Here is a 6,725-nt window from a genome sequence, read left to right on the forward strand (position 1 = left end):
TGAAATCTATTTGTAGTGCGGACCACGGACCATCTGCAGGAGGAACTCGCTGCAACACCGGCTTCAGGGCTGACGCCCTTGGGTTAACCTGAGCACATACCAGGCACTGTTGTGTTACTTCCTCTACTGTGTTGGACATTCCTGGCCAGTATAATTTGTCTCTCAGGAGAGACAAGAGTTTATCCCGGCCAAGGTGTCCAAACAGTTGGTGGTTCAATCTGGTTAGCTCTGCTTGCAGATGCTGTGGAACCACCGGAAGAGGAAGTTGCTGTGTACCGGTATCGTAACACAGGATTCCTTGCTGTATTGACCAGGGATGCTGTGGAGATGTGAGGTGTGTCATTAGAAGAGGATCTTTTGCTTGTTCCTCCTCAAATGACACCGGGCCTTTACTCAGGTTGGTACGAACTGCAATCTGGTAGGCTGGTAGCGGCTCAGTGTCTGTTTCCTGAAGGATCCCAGATACTGCCGCTAGTTTGGCCAATTCATCCGCCTTGTTGTTACCTAGCGTCAAAGGCTCATCCCCTTTCTGATGCGCAGGTATTTTTATGATGGCTGCTTCCACCGTGTGTGCCATGCCCCATTCCCAAAGTTCTTTCAGGACCGACAAATGAGCCAGAGGTTTGTTTTGGCTATCCACAAATCCTCGTCTTTCCATGTGTCCAGATGCAGGGTGAGAGAACGAACTACATATGAACTGTCGCTATATATAGTTCGTTTCCCTGGGGGTTGAAGAAGCAAGGCTTCCTTGACCGCCTCCAGTTCCACCCGCTGTGCCGACATGTGACCTGGTAATTTGACAAGATTCTGGGTACCCGTGGTCTCATCCAGCACAGCAAAACCTGTGACATAGGTCCCAACCATGAAAAATCGAGAGCCATCAACAAAGATAACTCTGTCTTCTGGATGTTTATCGGTCCTGAAAATTTGTGGCGCGTTGGTATGCGCTGGTTGGCCACAGTCATGTTCGGTGCCAGTTAGGTTCAGTAACTGGGACAGAACATACTTGGCTTTGTGGTTCACCTGCAGACTCCGGCCACTGAGATCCATAATCCACCTCCCGAATCTCTGTTGGGAGACTCCAGGGAGTGTATCACGGAGCAGGAGGACCAATGGAGAGTGTGGAGTCTTCAAAGTGAGGGGCCTGAAGCCTACAATATGCTCAGTGGTTTTGACGGCATAGTGTATGGCTGCCAGTTGTTTGGCACACTCATCGAACCCTCGTTCAACAGGCGAAAGTAACCTGGAGAAGTATCCCAGCGGTCTAGTGTCATACCCTATCTTCTGTAGGAGGACCGCTGAGATACACTCCGTCCCTGCATGCGCCTGTATGGCTATTTCCCCTTCAGGATGGGGAGTGGCCAATACAGGGGCAGAGGAGAGGTCCCTTTTCAAAGTAGAAAAGGCCTCTTCCTGTGCATCAGACCAACCTTTGATTGAGGGGTCTTCTCCTCTGAGGAGTTCATAGAGGGGTTTTGCTTTGGCAGCAAAATCCTCTATGAACTTCCTCATGAAATTAGCAACTCCCAGGAATTTTCTCAAATCCTGTAGAGTGCCCGGCCTAGGTAACTTTACCATGGCTTCCACTCTGGCTGCCATGATTCCTTTGGTTCCAAAAGAAATTTGGACTCCAAGGAAAGTCACCTCTGTTCTGGCCAAATTTGCCTTGTGGGGACTCAGCTTGAGTCCTGACTTGGCCAGGAGTCCCAATAGCTCTTTTAACAGAACCAAGTGTTCTTCTATGGTTTCTGTGTGAAAGAGCAGGTCATCCACGTATTGCAGAAGGCATTCCGGCCGTGAAAATACACTCAGAACGGCCGCCAATGCCTGGTGAAAATACGTGGGACTACTGTGGAATCCCTGGGGGAGTACACCGAACATGTACTGTTTGTCCCCTACTGTAAAGGCAAATTTGTACCTACAGTTTTCAGTGAGATCAATTGAAAAGAACCCATTGGCAACATCTATGGTCGAGAATATGCGACTTTTGCCGCTTATTCTGGCCATGATGTCGGGAGTCTGTGCCACCACTGGAGCGGACATTGGGGTGTATTTGTTAAGGACCCGGAGGTCTATGGTAAGCCTCCATGCATTGGTGTCCTTTTTCTTTACTGGCCAGAGAGCATTGTTGCATTAGAATTGCCCTCTATGACCACCCCCCTAGTTTTCAATTCTTGGACGGTTTCCAAAATTTAATGGGTGGCTTCTGGCGGAAAGCGGTATTGTCGTTGAGGTGGAGGGTCAGGGCCTTGTATGTCCACCTGAACTCCAATCAGTCTGCCACAATCGTTTTTTCCCTGGGCCCACAGATCAGGGTACTCATACACAATAGGCTCAAGGTCTGGATTATGCGAGATCTCAGGCCATTTGTGTTCGAGTACTTCAGTAGAGTTATCTACTGTTGGCAATGGTGGTCCCAGAAACTGGCGTTGGATGACAAACACCTTGGATTGTCTGGGACCCTTCCATACAATACTATTTGCCAGATCTAGGATCCACCCATTTTGTGTCATTACGTCGGTTCCAATAATGTTGTCAGAACCGGGGTAATACCACATGGGGATCCTAAGGGTCATGTAAACTGGTAATCTGGACAATTACTTCTTCTATTCTGTGGGCCTTCACCCCCCCTTGTTGGTGATCAAATCCGATCACCACACACTGAGGGCTGTTGGGATGTAAATCATGTTTGACATTAGTAATGGAAATTTCCACACCAGTGTCAAGCATGATTTTGGCGTCCTGATTTTTGATTTTGGCCTTTATGTGGGGTCTCCCTGAAGAATCCAGTATGATGGGACATACTGGCGCCAGATCTTTAGGGATCCCTGATCTTCAATCAATTTCTACCAGACTCCCAGTAGGTACCTGTGAGGTACATACTGCCACTTATGGGTTCTTGCTATGGACCCTTAGTGTGGATTCCGGGGATTCCACACCCCTTACTGAACGTGCTGGGTCATTCACAACAGCCACACGTTTTGGTGTCTGGACCTGTGAATGTCCCAGATATTCCCCCACTGGTTTGGCATAATTAGGTCTCATCTTGAAACCGTTATTATTGCCTGTTCTCTCAGGATTTGTCCGGTTATTACGTGACCATTGTGGACAATTCCTCTTTATGTGCCTGTATTGTAAACATAGGAAGCATCGAATGCCTCCCATCCTTTCCAATGGCGGGGCTGTGGGGCGAATAGCTGAATTACCTTTTGTGTGCTGTACCCGTTCATCTTGAGATGTATCGTGTACAGGCGCACGCGCCGTCACTTTGACGGATTTCTTATTGAGCAGTGTATCCTGTCTGCACTGCTCAATAATCATAGCAGCATCCGTGAGGGATGGCTCCCTAGCTGCACTCAACCGGATTGCAGTGTCAAGGTATGGGAATTTTTCCACAAACATATGTATCATACCCTGTGGAATTCCGATACCGTGATCTTTCGTAACCCTTCTGTACATTGCTTCAAACCGACTACACATAGACAGAGGTTCGTCATGTATAGTGGGTTTGAACTTGGACAGGATATCCAGAGTGACGTCCCAATGGCCCGTTGCCAGTCTCATGAGTATGGAGAGACGTTCCTCCTTGTCATAAAACTGTCCATTCATGGGTTGCGTCCTCCCCGTTACCTCATACCTTTGGTTTAGGTGTGTAGGTAACCATAACTTGAATAACTCCATGCGATATTCGTGAGCCACTGAATACTTGTTACAGTGACCCTCGAAGATATCACATGAAGTAAACGGATCTACACTGGGATCATATTTTGGGATCTCCTTGCAGATCCGTAACAGGAAGTTTATCCTTTCCATACTGGAATGGTTAGGATAAAAATCTTCCTGTCTTTCCGGACGCGTTGGCGGATTGGAAGTGGTAAATGGCCAACCACTTTCCTCTCTCCAATCGTTGCCCTGTTCCTGGGATCGGTTGCTACCCCTATTCTCCCTGGGTGTTTGGGTGAAATGTGGCGTCCGTTCCACCTGTTCCCTAGTGTCTACTGTATCGGATGTTTGATCCGTGGAAGATCTTGGCGCTGTCGCCGCTATCTCCCCCTGTGCCGTTCCCGAAACACAAACCTGTTTCGTGGGCACCATACTGTTAGCACCAGGCCGTGACAGATTCGAGATGACCTGCTGCAAATCCGCAATGGTTTGCGTTTTTGCAGCCAGGTCCTCTCGAAGTTGAACAATCATGTTATCCATAGATACCGTATTGTTCCTGAACTGGTTTATCTCAGTGTACAGTCTGAGCAGTTCCTTGTCCATGTCAGAGTAGAAACTCTCCTTGTCCGAGAGTCTAGACTCTAACACGCAAATCTCCCTGCCCCTCTCGACCGTACACTGGGACTTCTCTTGTAGTTGTGTTTGTAATGTGTGTAGCTGTTTAATGTTCTCAACACAACAATTGCAGTGAAAGTCTGCAGTGTTGGAAACTTCCTCTGCCTTTGTTGTGCTGTTAAGTGTTTCCAGATGTTCCGGCTTCCAAATGATATCCTCAAAGGTGTGAACCAATTTGGCTAACATTTGGAGTCGTTTTTTGTTTTTTTTAAAACATGCTGCGATTAATGCAGAGTTTGTCATGAGCGTATGCCTGGTCCTTGAACGAGGGTTCGATGAGTGTGCCAAACAACTGGCAGCCATACACTATGCCGTCAAAACCACTGAGCATATTGTAGGCTTCAGGCCCCTCACTTTGCAGACTCCACACTCTCCATTGGTCCTCCTGGCTGGCTCGCCAATGTTAAAGGGGATATTAATTATTGATATTTATGCAAATTTCAATAATTAATATTCATAAATAGGCGTGAGTCGTCTTCTGATAGCTCCGCCTATTTATGCCTTACTTAACAACAAATCGCTACTGATTGCCTTACACTAATCACTAAACTAGCTGCGTGCACCTTACTGACTACCGCTAGTAACCACACGTCACACAATAAGTATAAATAACACAGTATTTATTAATCCTTACAGAATATAACATACGTAATACACTAATCATACAGTACCAACAATACACTACAAATTATTGCTGTGGTGCCTTACTTCTACAAAGGAACATATGTTTATAACCATATATATCTATATCAAGGGAATAGATACATATAGTTATAGCAGCACACAGCAATAAGTACACATACTATAACAATACACTAATACGATCCTAACTACACTCACAGTCCCAATTCCTCCCCAGAATTTATCTACAATCTCATACATACACTTTATACGGAGCCCACCCAATCCTGGCAATATACTATCCCTACGGGGAATTACAAGGGGTAAATACAGACACTGCAGCAGCTGGGGTAAACAAAGCAGCCGGGAAGGGGGTAACACCAGGGTAGCGGGGATCCTGGGGGAACACAGGAGGATTAGGCTCAGGGCGGGGGAAGGTAAGGGTTACCAAGGGTGCAGGGGTAAGGGTAAATGAGATGAGGGTTGCCAAGGGTTAAGGGTAAACCAGGGAAAGCAGGGGCTATAGGGGAACACTGGGGAATTGGGGTCTGATAGGGAGGATACAAAGGGTTAAATGCAGGGACACAGGGTATATCGTTGGTGGTATAGGGAGGATAATAAAGGGTTAAATGCAGGGATCGTTGGTGGTATAAGGTTAATGCAGGGGAAGGTAGATATGACAGGGGATCGTTGGTGGTATAGGGCAGGGGGATAATATATATATTGTTGGTGGTATATATATATATATATATATATATATATATCGTTGGTGGTATAGTGATGGGTAGTATACTTAGCTGTAATATGCTCGTTGTCCAGGGGGGCTCGTTGGTCCAGGGGATGCCTCTCTTGCTGGTGGACTTACCTGACTCCTGAGCGGAGCGCCGCCGGTCTATTTAAACTTGGCGGCGCCCGCTCGTAGTCTTCCTATTGGCGCCGTGCGCATGCGCACCGCCGGCCTCAACCCGTGGGCCGGCGCGGTGATATGACGTCACCGCGCCGGCCCGAGGATCTCGGAGCGCGCTTCCAGGGGGGGGGGATCCTTTGATCCTCCCGCCTGTGAAGCGGACGCTTACCTCCGGCGCTGTAATTACAGCGCCGGTGTTCAGCCACTCACAGGGGCATGGGAACTCTTTGTTCCCATGTCTCTGTTAGGCGCACCATCTCCGGCGCGGCCGGAGATGGTGACAAAGGGCAGAGGATCTTATTGATCCTCTGTCCTTTGTAGAGGCCGACGCTGGACATAATTGTCCAACTGTCGGTCTCCTTCACCCACCTAGCAGGCGTACTTCGGCGGGATTCCGGCATATATGCCCATAGATGCTTGGGGCACATCTATAAGCATATATGAACGGACATTATATTCACATAGGGGCAGGAATAAGCCCTCCTATATTATAGGGGCACATATACATCCATAGATGTCTGGGCCACATCTATAGATATATATGTACCCATACCCCTGAAACATGGCTTACACATATAGAGATGCATGCTGCCCAGGGGGCACACATACATCTCTATATGTGCAACACACCCCAACTGGACGGGCCCTGGAGAAGGGCCTATATATATATATACATATGCATACATGTCAGGGCATATATACAGTACAGACCAAAAGTTTGGACACACCTTCTCATTCAAAGAGTTTTCTTTATTTTCATGACTATGAAAATTGTAGATTCACACTGAAGGCATCAAAACTATGAATTAACACATGTGGAATTATATACATAACAAACAAGTGTGAAACAACTGAAAAT

The sequence above is a fragment of the Bufo bufo genome, chromosome 2 (assembly GCF_905171765.1).
Source record: "Bufo bufo chromosome 2, aBufBuf1.1, whole genome shotgun sequence".
Lineage (NCBI taxonomy): Eukaryota > Metazoa > Chordata > Amphibia > Anura > Bufonidae > Bufo > Bufo bufo.